The 14,492-nt window shown below is 41.7% G+C and overlaps 1 protein-coding gene across 1 annotated transcript in view; it reads left to right on the plus strand.

Annotated features, from left to right (window-relative positions):
- Positions 1–1,239, plus strand: part of KIF27 (kinesin family member 27) — a 29,390-nt gene extending 28,151 nt beyond the window's left edge. The window contains exon 18 of the mRNA XM_066568935.1: positions 22–1,239. The gene's annotated coding sequence lies outside the window, so the exon portion shown is untranslated. The remainder of the gene's footprint in view (positions 1–21) is intronic.
- The last annotated feature ends 13,253 nt before the right edge of the window (positions 1,240–14,492 follow it).

Here is a 14,492-nt window from a genome sequence, read left to right on the forward strand (position 1 = left end):
GTTTCATGTCCTTCTTGCCAGAATCCAGATGTACAACAAAGCTATTCATGTGGAGGAGAAAAGAAGGTTCAGTTTCATCACTGTTTCTGTTGTCTCATACCTCTCAATGCCACCACAGTACCTCCCATACCCAATATATCCTTCTTGGCCTGTTGGTGTTTCTTTTTGAGGCTCAGCAAGACTGGTTCTTCCTCCCAATGGATGCTTCTGTTTCTTTCCACTCAGTGCCATGCCTTCCTACAGAGAGATGCTGATCACACACCTCTACTCCCAGAGTGAATTAGGGTTCAGCCCTTTCTCTCTAGGCAAGATAATGAGCCTGCACATTCATTACTATAAAGTACACCATCAAACTGTGAACATGAAGATTCCAGAGACTGGATAATAAAAGAGGATGGGAAAGACTATTCTGTGTCTAGCATACACAGAAGCATGTAGTTTAGGATATGTATCTATGTGGGCAAACACTTATCCTTGGCAAATTGTCACAGTGGGAAGAAGGGAGAAGGTCCCTGTAAATTTCCAACTTTTTTCCAATTCATATATTTGCAAATTTTATAAGAGATACTCCACATCTAGTTATTTTTCTTTTTAATACATTATGAAACATGTTGCTCTACAATGCAATAAAACCATAATTTGTTACTGGGCTTTAGAAATAATAAAATTCCTGTTTGTATATTGCAGTCAAATTTGTTGAATGTCTTTTGTGTGTTGTACTAGTATAGTTGCTGACTGTTTTTCAATATATGAATAATTTCATATTTGTCATGGTTCAGTTGTTTTTAGACTGCTTACTAGGATACATGACAAGTTAGAATGGTGAGCCTTGTATTAACAGCACCTTCTCAGATGAGATTAATGGCAAGTACCTCCTATGTTCTTGTAGATGGTGAACTTTTTTAATAGAAAGGGCAAAATGTGAGGTGCTGATAACTTTTTACCATATTTATGCAGTAAAACCATGTTGCCTACCTGAGACAGGCAGAGAAGTTGCAAGTTTTAGTTATTTATCTGCTGATAATTTCATTTTAGATAACAGTATTGGTGTTATCCAGTCAAGAGGAAGCAGAAGTTACTTCTGATGAATTCAAGCGAAAACAGCCATTAACAAAGTTCATGTCTTTACTAACTACAAGTAAAAGTACTTTTTGAAGTATCAGAAAATTCCCACTCTGTCAGTCTGCTCAGTGTACTTTAAGCAATGAATATCAATAGTAATAAAATAATTAAAAATAATTCTATAGTGCTTTACTGGATTTTGTTATGTGCCAATTCCTCATAGAAATTTTTTGGGTTTTGCTTTAGATACTATCTAGACAATAACACAGACTGAAAACGGGGAGGGAAGGCAATTTTCCTTAGCCACTGTAGTGGCTAAGGTGGCTATTCACTGTGGTACTGTGTAATTATTAACAAGCAAATCTTTTCTTCCGGGTGGTGAATCAGATTTCCAATTTCAGTTATAAGTAATAGGAAAAAATATAGCAAAGTACAGGTCTGTATTCTTGTTATACTGCAGCTTTGAAGAAACTTCTCTTAAACCTGAGAAAATACTGATTTTTTTAACTACTTCAGTATTGAACTTAATGTACAGAAATATTCCCAACAATATGTAGCTCTTAAATGCGAGAAAATCTGAATAGAATTTAGGAAAACAAATAGGTTGGAAATAGGTTTTGGATAACAATACATTTTGGATGCCCCATTCATGGAAGTGTTCAATGTCAGGCTGAACCGGGCTTTGAGCACCTTCACCTAGTGAAAGACATCCCTGCCCTTGGCATTGGACTGCCAAGACAGTACATAACAGACTTAGATGTTGAAAGGTCCCTTCTGACCCAAAGCATTCTGTGATTCTAAAATTTTATGGTCTGTGTCTTGTTTATACCTACCTGACTTTCACCTGGAAAATGCAGATGCCAGCATGTGCAACTACCACAGAAAAAGCTCTTCCATGCCTGCTAAGTGTTAAGGAAAGTGCCATTCTCCAGAGCCAGCCTAGTAATAAACAATTCCTCTGATACTACAAACACAAAGCTCAAGCATTTCTTTTGTCCCATGTTAACTCTCAATGCACTAGAGCTATAAAAACGCAGAATTGTTTTTGTGTTTGTGCAGCACTGAATGTGGTACTAAATCCTGGGATCTTAGTGATAGTTGCTGAAGTTGAACATTACAAAATGTTAAACTATGAGTAGGAGCTGGCTGATTAGAAGCAGATTAGAAAACCTCTGTCAGTTACCTGGGAAAAATACAGAGAACACAGATATTAGAGGGAAAGAACCAGAGAAGAGACCAAATGTCGTGAACGGCGGAAGAAATGCCTCACACAATATGCGTGAATAGCAAATCTCAAAGTTTATTGAAAGCTCACACATATTTATATTAGTGTTAATGAAGCTTATACATATTGCAAAAGCTGAGCTCATTATTGGCTAAAGCACATTTAGATCAACCACACCTACTTCTATGCTCTAATGATTATTTTGTTTCTATGTTTCCATTCTTATAGCTTCTCTACCTAGGCTATCTTCATTTTCTGGCAAGCGATTTTCTCCCCCATCTTCCTGCTTCAGCGAAGGTCACTATGACCTTTGTCAGTGATTGGACACTGGTTACTTAATCCCCAGCTTGTTTCCCCTATCCTTATCCAACGGTATCACATCGAAGTGGCCTTTCTCAGCTAGCCAATTATCCACAAAGCTCTCCATATTTCCCCCGTTTTTCTGTTGAACAAGCATGGTTTGATTAAATGCGGTAGCTATCATCTTTCGCACCATATTCTGTAAGCATATACAAAAACATGGCAAAATTAATACTAACAACAAAGCTACAATAGCTACTACAATGCCAACCTTAACAATAGACCGTAACTATGATCCTAAGTTTAAAGATTTGAGCCATCCATCAATACCAAGGCCTGATTCTACCTGTAAGTTCCCAGTTAACCTCCATAACTCAGAGAGCTGTGAGTGAACAGACTGTGCATGATCAGAAAGATTCATGCAACACATGCCCTCAAATTCATCACAGCCATGGCCCTGTGCAAGCAAGAGAAAATCAATTGCAGCTCTATTTTGAAGTGTCGCATGGCGAATAGAATCAACATCAAGCAAAAGACTAGAAATCGCTAAAGAAGTTGCATTTGTTTGTTTAGCAAGCCAACACCCTAACCTATTTAAAATAGCATGAGCACGTGCTGCTGATACCCCTGGAGCTAAGAAAGATGCTGCAATTATGGCCGCTGGGGACCAAAACTTTACATCATCCCGGCAGTCTGCTGCAAATGCATGAGCCATTTGTTTGCTTCTACGATGGCGGCGGCTCATGTTCAGTATCATGGACTGTAGAGAGCTTTGTGGATAATTGGTTAGCTGAGAAAGGACATTTCGATGTGATACCAATGGATAAGGATAGGGGAAACAAGCTGGGAACTGAGCAACCAGTGTCCAATCACTGACAAAGGTCACAGTGACCTTCTCTGAAACGGGAAGATGGGGGAGAAAATCGCTTGCCAGAAAATGTAGTTATCTTAGGTAGAAAAGTTAGAAGAATGCAAACATAGAAGCAAAATAATTGTTAGAAGATAGAAGTAGGTGTGGTTGATCTAAGTGTGCTTTAACCAATAATGAGCTCAGCTTTTGCAATATGTATAAGCTTCATTAACACCAATATAAATATGCGTGGGGTTTCAATAAACTTTGGGATTTGCTATTCATCGCATATGGTGTTTCGCATTTCTCCCGCCATTCACGACAATGGACATGTTAGGTGTAAGTAGAGACAGCCGTCCAAGTGTACATGGTCCCCCGTGCAGCATTGATGGGATACCGGCCCAAGCACGGTCTCCACATATCAGGAAATATCCTGCTGGCAATTGAATAGGGTCATTTGATGAGACTGACACTCTCTTTGTTGTATAATTGCACCAGGCCGATGCATTTCGGTAGACAGCCATGCTGGAAGTTACAACATTAGAATGGTTCTTGACTGACAGCAGGCTTCTATGGTTAAAATGAATACATGCATCTGCCATCACTGACCCTAACAACTCCAACTCTTGGGGCTCTTGTGGTGCTATAGGAAAGTGGGAAATCCACTGATCCCAATTATCCACACTCGTCCTAGCATTGCTGACCTTACAAGTTGGTACATGTGAAGGGCACGGCCAGGGATCTGCTGGTAATCCAACCAAACAGGTTGTGAATGGATTGCCAGGAGAAGATAATGACAGGCAAATAGTCTCCTGTTTAGTCAAGTTTGCCAGGGTGACCCATATGTTAGTCTTGGGCTGAGGTGGGGCCCACGCCTGATGGTCTACACTGTCCACAAAAAAAGCAAAAACTAATAGAGCAATAACATAAAGTTTCCATCTCACCCTGATTTTTCCAGGCACCTTTTTGAACCATCCGGCCATCATGTCTGTCACAAATTTTTAAGAATGTCTCTTCTTTCTCAGATTTAGCTTCTTTAGGTTCTTCAAACAATCCTCCCACACTTGGTTGGGATCCTGACTTCCCGAAATAGGACCTATCACACTCGACTGTGACAGAGGAGTATTTCTACCACACTTAGTCTGCAAAATACACGACCGAGATATCCCCAAAACACGTTTGACTAAATGTTGTATTTCCCATCTAAACCATGCAAGGATTTTCTGTTCTGGGGACTCATACAACTGTAACCCTTGGAAACCAGGTAGTCCTGTAAACGATTTAAGATCTCTCTGCCAAGAGTCAAACTGCCAATAGAAACCGCACCTTTCACACCACAATTCAGCTAATCGAGTTTGATGTACCCACTTAGTTTCCTGACAACCTCCACAGAAAAGCAGTACCCATGCAGCACAACGTCTATCTTGACACTTAATACAAGCTAAATCCCTAGGCCCTTCAGATTCAAAATCAGAAAACATCGAATGCAAGCTTAATATGTTATCAAGAGATTTGCACCGATCAACTGCTCGATCGATGGCAGCATCACACTGTCCTTTCAGTTTAAAAAGTATCGGTCGAAGGATGATCAACAGCTTCATCTCCACTCGCTGATGATCCTCTTCGCTCAGCTGATCGAGGTCTTCCATCAAACACAGCTGCTCGGGTCCATTTAGAAGGTACCCACAGAGATCCTGTAGGGGTAGAAACACAAAGATATCCGCGGCCCCAATGTAACACCTTAGCAGGACCTTGCCATTGTCCTGTTTTAGGATCTCTGTATCTCACCCATACATCTTTCTTTACACCATCTGTTTCTTGTACGTAGTGACGAATCACAGCAGGAACCTTATTTTCCCCAAAAACACACAAGTGGTTCAAAACAAACAAACACTTTAACAATCTTTCTTGTGGCTCTCTGGTATCCATATATTTACTCAAATATCTTTTCAAGGTACCATTTGCTCTCTGCAGCTGCATAAACAGCTCATGTAACCTCCTGTTTTGAACCCTTCTTATAGAGGCATCCTCTATTCGCTCACACACTCCTGCAACATACAAAGAATCTGTTACAATGTTAAGAGGTCCAGAGAAATGCATCATGGCCCATAAAACAGCCAATAACTCCATCGTTTGCAAAGTGTCCAACTCAGTAGCTCGGAGTATATGATGATGCCATTGTCCCTCTTCTTGCCAGGTCACTGCAGCGGTTTTGGATTTTCTTCCTGCATCTGTGTAAGCAGGTATAGCATCTGATAAGGGCTTTAGTGATCTTTTTGGGCATTGAATCCAACCCCACTGTCCTATCCAATTCAATGGTACATTGGGAATATCATCAGTGGCAGTCACACTACCGGCTCCCAATAGGGCCTCTTGTAACTCCATACTGTTTGTCAGGTACCAGGTCAATGTATCTTTCTTCATTGGTATCTGTATCTGATCAGGTTCCTTTCCCGTAATCTGTACCACCCGTTCACAACCCTTTTTGAGCAAATCAGCTAAAATTTCAATTTTCTGAAGAAGGGTTTTATGTTGTTGAAGTGGAGGAGATATCCATTCCAAGGCCCATATCTCCCCCATTTTTCTGTTATGCTGAGTAAGTGCACTCAGTAAAAATTTTGGTCCACACCAAACTGTCAACTGTATAGGGAGATCAAGATCACGTCTCCAAACACTGCCTTGTGTGACACAGTCCAATATCTGCTGCAGTGTCTCAACCTGTTCAGGGGTTATACGAACAGACTGTGCCTGACGAGGGGGTACAGTTTTAGCCAACTGTTGCAAAGGAATCAATTGAGCTATCCTTTGTCCTTTTTCGATTAGCATAGGTGGAAAAAGAGTATGCACCATAATAGAAATCTCCCCTGTATAGTCAGCGTCTATTATTCCAGATAAAACAAATAATCCCATCATTGTAGCTGAGGAACGACCTAAAAGCAAAGCTCCCATAGGTAATCCATCAATAATGAGTGGTCCCTTTACCCCAGTTGGAACCTTTTCTGGGTGGGTAGTCATCAGGGTTACTGTGGCTGCGGCTGCCAGGTCCAATCCGAGGCTCCCGGCGGTGGCGGGCTGGAGGCAGGTTGAGCTGAAGCGGTGACAGCAGCTACTTGTGTCCGGGCGCGGCGGCTGGTGGACGCGCTGGCTCTGCCGTTTCCCGAGCGGCGTCTGCAGGCTCCGGTGTTGTGGGTATCCAGGCGGCAATTGTTACACCAAACAGTGACGGCGGGACAGTCCCGTCGCGTATGCCCCATACCTCCACACCGGTAGCATTTGAATCGGCCAGTAGATGGAGCTTGTGGAGCATTTATTGCTGCTGTGCAATGGCCCTTGCCAGGTCACTCTCTGACCCGGGGATGGGCGCATTACTAGGCGGAGGAGGTGTAGGGTTTGACACCGAGGCAGGCAGCACAGACGGCACTACTGGAGTACACGCGGGGGGGGGCTGCTGCCTGAAGCAGGAGCTGATAGCGGCGGGGAGCTGCTGTTTAGAGCGGGAGCTAGTGTCGGCGAGGAGCCGCCGCTTAAAGTAAGTGCCGGTGCCGGCAGGGGACTGCTGTGTAAAGCAGGAACTGAAGACGGCGAGGGGGTGCCACTTAAAGCAGGCGCCGATGTGGGTGGGGAACTGCCGTTTAGAGCAGAAGGCGATGCCGGCGGCAGATTGACTGTGGACGTAACAGGGGGTAGTGGGGAACCAAACCAGTCTCCGTAATTCCTGTTTCTTTCATGGGCTGCACTAGCCTGCTGGGCAGCTCTTTCCTCTGCCTGGTATTTCAACAATTCATCATGCACGATTCGCCATAACTTTCCCAACTTTCTCGCAGTTTTATCATCATCTATGACTGCCTGCCACAACTTATCCCCAAATATACGGCACTCTGATAACTTATGCACTGTGTGAGGATTTTGAAACAGTCCTTGTGCATACCCATGAGCTAACAACCCATGAAGCTCTTTCTGCAAATCTATACCCTTAACCTGACGCTTTTATAAAAAGCCAGTAAATAAATCATATGCTGCTTGCCTTTCTTTATCCATGTTAAAGATAACAGCGCGCTTCTTGCAGCCCTTCCAGGCTCTGGCAGCACGTATCGGCCGGGGTCTCTGATGAGGTCCCCAAGGCGCAGCACCTTCCCTTTCTCAGCAGTGCTTTCGCCGTCCTCGGCTGCGGTAGGACCCGAACTCCTTACGCCGCTCAACCGTGGCTACCAGCGAAAAAACGTCCGGGGTCACCATTTGTCGTGAACGGTGGAAGAAATGCCTCACACAATATGCGTGAATAGCAAATCTCAAAGTTTATTGAAAGCTCACACATATTTATATTAGTGTTAATGAAGCTTATACATATTGCAAAAGCTGAGCTCATTATTCGCTAAAGCACATTTAGATCAACCACACCTACTTCTATGCTCTAATGATTATTTTGTTTCTATGTTTACATTCTTATAGCTTCTCTACCTAGGCTATCTTCATTTTCTGGCAAGCGATTTTCTCTCCATCTTCCCGTTTCGGCGAAGGTCACTATGACCTTTGTCAGTGATTGGACACTGGTTGCATAATCCCCAGCTTGTTTCCCCTATCCTTATCCAACGGTATCACATCGAAGTGGCCTTTCTCAGCTAGCCAATTATCCACAAAGCTCTCCACAACCAAAGAGTAGACAAAGCAAAATACCTGTAAGTCTAAAGAAGACTTTTTTTCCCACACACTTGTCATGGTTTGACACTGGCACAATGCCAGTGCCCCCATGTAGATACCTTCTCCCTGGTTTCTGCTGTGAGATGTGACCAGGAATAAGCAGAACAGGCTCCTACTTAGGGTAAAAAGAACCAGAACTTTATTAACTACTCTACAACTACAGATAAAAAGGAACACACACACAGGGAAAATGAAAACTTCACAAGGGCATTTCCTCCTCCCCCCACCAAATTTCCAACACAATAGATTTGGTTCCTCAAATCACCAACTCTCGGTCCAGCACCACCTTTTAGACAATCAATCCTCAGTTCATCAAGAGGAGAGGAGTCCTTCTTGTACCATGGGCTTCCCCTGGAAACACAGTCGAAGCCTCGTGTGTTTCCGTGTCACTCGTGGCACCGCCCGGAGTACATCTGCCGTCGTGACTTCTTCCTTTTCATGTCCAGTGCTCTCACCACTGAACACGGACCAGAGCTGCTTCTAGGGTTGTCTTTTAAGGATGCTCTGTCCCGATCCAAAAAAGGCACAGTCTCTCCTTTGGGACACCTGTCCCCACAATCTCTCCTTTGGGACACCTGTCCCCCCCATATTTTCACCCCCTGGGGCCGAGGGGCATCAACACTGAACCCTCTTGGTTCTGAGGCCATTGCCTCCCCCTAGAATGCAGTCTCTGTATCACAAGGAACATGGTTCTGTCCATGGCTATACAAAAAGAGTCCAGCAAAAGCTACTCCATCATCTCTTCCCAAATACTAGGATTCTTCTCTATTCTTCTACTATCTCTCACTCACCCAGACCTCTCTCACACTGGCCCATTTCTTTCCTCATCTTCCACTCTATCTTCTAGGAAAGGTCAATGTTCTGTAAAGTTCTCATTCTCCAGAAAGGGGTTAAAAGCTCCTACAAGCGGCCGGCTGCACTCCCCCCCCTTCTCCGTCTCAGCTGCCGGCACAGGCCCATGTTTATCAAGCTTCAAGGTTACAGTCCCAGGCAGCGGCTCTCTCTCTCTCTCTCTCTCTCTCTCTCTGTGTCTCTCAGGGGGGGCTGCCCGGTGGCTCCCGGTGTCTCTCTCTCTCTCTCTCTCTCTCTCTGTGTCTCTCAGGGGGGGCTGCCCGATGGCTCCCGGTGTCTCTCTCTCTCTCTCTCTCTCTTCCACCCTTCCACCCCCGGGCTCAGGCCTACCTCTCTCAGCCACATGGCTTTCCCCTCCCCTGCCCAGCCAGCAGCTGGGCCGGGGCAGAGACCCGAACTCTTTCCCGCCGGAAACCCAAGAGAGCCCTCCCAGGGGAGAGCTCTGCTTTTAACCCCGTGTTCTCAGAGGCGTGTCCATGTCCCAATGGCCAGGTTAAATGCCAATATTAAAGTCTGAATATCCATTGGCCAAAAACACAGCATCCCAAAAAACACATTTCCTGTCAAACTACCACACACTGTAGCATTAAGCCTTTTCCAAGCAAAGTATGTGTGAAGAGAGCACTTCACTTTGGTGGGCAGCAGGAGATGAAAGTGGGACAAAATTCTTTATTAATAAAGGCACCATGAACCTGTAAAGCTGTTACAACTTATTACTGACTTCTGAAAACTAGTTTCATGAAGATGCTAACAGTGAAATAAGACTTTTCAAATAAATGAGACAGTGTAACTAACAGTCCATATTTATTCAGACTTCATAATAATGCTGAAAGTCTTATCGTAGACCCACCAATTTGTTTGTCCTACCTTTGTTTGTTTGTTGTTTGTTTGTTGTTTGTTTGTTTTCTGGCTAGCTCTTTGAAAATAATTTTCAAATATGATATCTTTGTATTTGATGGTACTGATGCTACTGTTCAAAACTGTGGACCCTGTGACCACACGGGATAAAGTGTGCGTAATTATATCCTGACAGACAGAACACTACTGGATGGAATGAAGTAATCTGGGTTTGTTACAGTCTGATTCAAAGTAATGGCCCTTCATTTGGAGAGGTGGTATGTGTTTTCATTATCTCCGGCACTACAGAAAATACTTACAAGGATTACAAGAACACGACTTTTATTTAATCAAATCAGTGGTGCCTGTAACTTGGAGATGTGACTTCTTTTCCAACATGTTTGTATTTGTAACAAATTTTTAATTAGGAAATCTGGGATATTTATCTTTTCACAAAAACTAATTAGTCTGTTTCAAGGTACCATTAAATTGATAGATTATTTTTAGAGAGAGTAATTTGATTATTCTGTATTATAAAATAGAAGTCAAAATCCAAAAGACTGATTACCTGCTATTCTATAAATTTGTCATCCCTTATGTTTTAATTTGTCCACCTATCCCTATTTGACAGATTTAGTTTGATGTTCTTTTTCTTTCTGGGCATTTATTTAAAGCTTTGCCCACCCCCCACCCTGTCATCCCCCACCATAGAACTAACTTGTGTTGTTTCTTGTGCTATTGAGTTTGACATACTTAAAAATTAGCTTGTATTATGCGTACTGATTAACAGGAGTTCTATTTAAATGAAACCAAAATTGAATGCTACAAGTGCCTGTTGATACCATCATAAAAAAGTCCATAAAAACCAGTTTTTAAGTGTTAAAGAAACACATACGTTTCTAACTTAGATAATGCTGAATACAGTTCTTATGCAACACAACTCCTTTCCCAATTCCCTACTTGCTGTATTAGCCTGTCTAGTATAGAATTAGTCTTAATTACACAGAAATTCTTCAATCAGCTGATTTTTTCCTCTTCTATGTTGTTCTTACTCTTAAATTCTTTCTATGTCTCTTGGGGGGAAAAAAAAGTATTTTCTCATATCTAATTCCTTTTACATTTGTAATAACTGAATGTTCACAAAGACAAAGCTTTTCTTGCAGCTGTTGCAGTTTGTTTCAGGAAGGATACCCCTCTTATGCTTTCTTTGGAAAATTCAGCAATTGTTTCAATATTATTTCTCACAATGAGTCACTTTAGAACGTGACTGTATGTAAACTGGCAATAGACAGCTTTGTTATTATTTTGATTTCCTGTACAAATGTTCAACACTATTTTGTATCTGTTCTAGTTACTTTGAAATAAGCTGTAAATTGTGTCACAACACAATAAAACCTTTCTTTTTCAAAAAGGTTAACTAAAAAAAAATAAATCTAACCCTCATAACTAAGGGTGAGGTGAGAAAGCTGGAATAAAGATGAAGAGCAAAAGGCTCTCATTTACTGAACACTGAGTTTAGACTGCATAGATTCAGTGCTACCTTTAAATATGCAGTTAAAGTTCTGAAATGACAGGAACTTTCCCAGTGAAACAAAAAGTTCCACATAACAGAGTCTAGAGAGACAAGGAGGCTTGTTGGAAAGACCAAAGCACAGTGTACATATAGAGAGGAACTGGAGAAAAGAATTCTGGGATGGATATGACTAAAGACAACTACAAAACTTTAAATATTATTTTTATGAATCAAACTAACAAAAATATCTCAGGTTAGGGCAAAATTTGGGGAAAACACCTGCTAATGGATTGGGATAGTGAAAAGGATTATTCTTTTTCCTGGACTTTTGAATGTGTAATTCTTTGTAAGAACTAGAAAAGCAATCACCAAAAAACAAATCCCATTGAAAGTGAGACAAGATAATTTCATTTATTAGAATTATTGAAGACCTGACAAGGATGCTGCCTTCTGTTGAGACCAAAAAAGGACATGGGCTTGAGATTTGCTGTATAGAAGGCAGAGAATCTGCACAGTGAGGTCCCTATAAAGCATAACTGGGTATAAAGCCCCCTAAAGTGTAACTGGGTAGACAGTAATTGGGTAGATAATTGCTGTCTGGCCAGTTACGCTTTAGGATGAAGCTTTTTTAATTTAACCCCTTTAACTGAGTCTAAATCAAAAGCCCTAACCTTTGTTCTGGCAAATCAGGAATGGAAAAAAATATATAGAATATCTCTTTAATGACATATGAAAGTAGAAGTCTGTATTTTTTACATTAAAAATAAATCACAGGTGTCTGTATTATATTTTGGTTTGAATATTCAGAAATACAAGGAATGTTATGCATCATTTACAGCAGAACTTTGGAGATATTGTACATAAGTTTTACTGTCATTGGACCACCTGAGGCCTCATCTAAAGTCAAGACTGTGTCTCTAATATCAGGTAAAACATTAAACAGAATTCAGCCAAACTGGTTCAAAACCTTTTGCTAAAATTCTTAATTTGATTCAACTTGATGTGAGCCACTACTTTCACTTGATTCAAAATACTGTTTGGTCACTGCATGTCCATTTTCATTTTGTTTGTTAGTTTGTAGCCAATTTAGATGGCTTTTCATTGGTTACATCAACTAGGAAAAAAATACTGAATTGAAGCTGCCTTGTCAAAGTTGGGAATTTAGCTGAACTTCTGCAGTAAACACCAGTAATCGTAGGTGAGCAAAATGAAGTGGCATAAAAATTAAGCTGGTCTAATAAACACGCTGAATTTTGTTCTTTAATATCGGCAACTAATGAAAAAAAGTTGCACAGGTGTTTATTTTCCCCTTTTAGAAAGCAGAAATAAAAATACAGGTGGAAGAAAGTGGGAAAGAAAAGGAAAAGCAAGAGAAAAGAAAGAAAGAAGTATTTTTAAAAACCAGTCAGGCTAAGAAGATTAAGAACTCAAAATTCTCTGCTGTATCATTTTCCATGCACTGTTTATAAGCTTTGCTCTCAACTATCTGATGAGAACCCATATGCATGTTTTTCTGGCTTAGGGTATTTTCCATCTGGACCCTTTCAGTTCTGGCAAATGAGATCCCATATTCCTGTTATCTGCACCAAAATTAACATGAAAATAAAAACATTCTTTGTTAAAGTTCCCTCCTTGCTTAGTTAGGAACTTTCAATAATTTCCAAGTTGTTTGCTATAAATTTTTAGTATCCTTGCCACTTACAGCAAGTATACTTCAGTAAATAACACAAATTCCTCTAACTTGTAAACTTCTGCTAGCTATAACCAGGTAGAAGCTGAGCTACTGTGGTATAAAGTTTATTAATGTAATGATACAGTCAGCACGAGCTATACCTGTAAACTGTGAACGGCCTGACATGAGGAATATCTCCTTGCTCTTTGATCTAATTTCTGCTTAAAATCCCTTCTTGACTGCAGTGCAGGATTCTACTGTGTGATGTCCCTCACTCTGCCAGTCAACAAGACAATGTGGCAGAGGCACCTGCCCAAGTGTTCTGCTGCAGCAGAAGCCTTGTAGCATCACAACCAATGAGCAAGGGGAACATGTGTGACCAAAGAAAGGCTTAATTCTTGAATATGCCTGGAATCATTCTTATCTGCAACAAACAAAAGCTCTAGATCAGGCAAAACCTGGAATTCCCTTCAGCCAATCTCTGTTATTCCTATTTTAAGGTCTCTTAGCAGGTCTTCAATTCCTTTAGTAAAAATGTTAAGTGTTTTAGAGCCTGCCATGCTGTGTTACACTTTTTTTTTAGTACTAGCTGAACCAATCCACAAAGGGTGTTGAGAGATTATCCCAAGAGCAGACAAAACCAGGAAATCATCTTGTGATTCAGAAAACTGTGGGAAACATCTGTTCTCATCCAAGCAAAAAAGGACATTTGATTCTACAGTTCAGCCACATGCATACTTTACACCAAAACAGGAAAAGACATCTTGAATTTCCTGAGAGGCAAGAATATTTTGGGAAAATGCCTAATTTGGTAATGCAATTTTAAGTTGTGTTTGAGGTTTTTTTGGTCCAAGTTTGACGAAGACGTGTTTTCCTGCTATGGAATTGCTACTGTAGCAATACCTTTAATGTAGTAAATGTTTAGTATTTATTACTCTTTAGCTGGGGCCAAGTAACTTAAAAGCAACAGGTACTGAATTATTTCATTGATGTAAGTTCACAAACTATGCCAAGTTAGTTTTCTTGCATTTTCCAACACCAAACCCCTGCATCTTACTAGAGGCCTCTGTAGCACCTCACGTCCTATGGACAGGAGCTCCAGCAAACCACAGTTGCCTGGCCAGCACCTGCAGTCCCAGACCCTAGTTGGGGAACTGGTGACCTTCTGCACGGACATCTGCCGTCCGTCCCTCTGCCAAGGCAGGGGCAGCTGGAGGAGGTGACACAGGAGCGTGTCTAGACAGGTTTTGAATGCCTCAAGAGAGGGAGAACCCATGACCTTCCTGGGCAGCCTGCTCCAGCGCTCTGCCACCCTAAATGTAAAGTTCTTTCCCATGCTGAGGTGGAATTTCCTGTGTTTGAGTTTATGGCCATTGCTCATCCAGTCACTGGGCACCACTGAAGAATCTGGCACCATCCTCTTGGCATCCACCTTTGGGATATTTACATGTGTTGATGAATCCTCTCTCAGGCTTCTCCAGAC

Source organism: Molothrus aeneus, chromosome Z, assembly GCF_037042795.1.
Source record: "Molothrus aeneus isolate 106 chromosome Z, BPBGC_Maene_1.0, whole genome shotgun sequence".
Lineage (NCBI taxonomy): Eukaryota > Metazoa > Chordata > Aves > Passeriformes > Icteridae > Molothrus > Molothrus aeneus.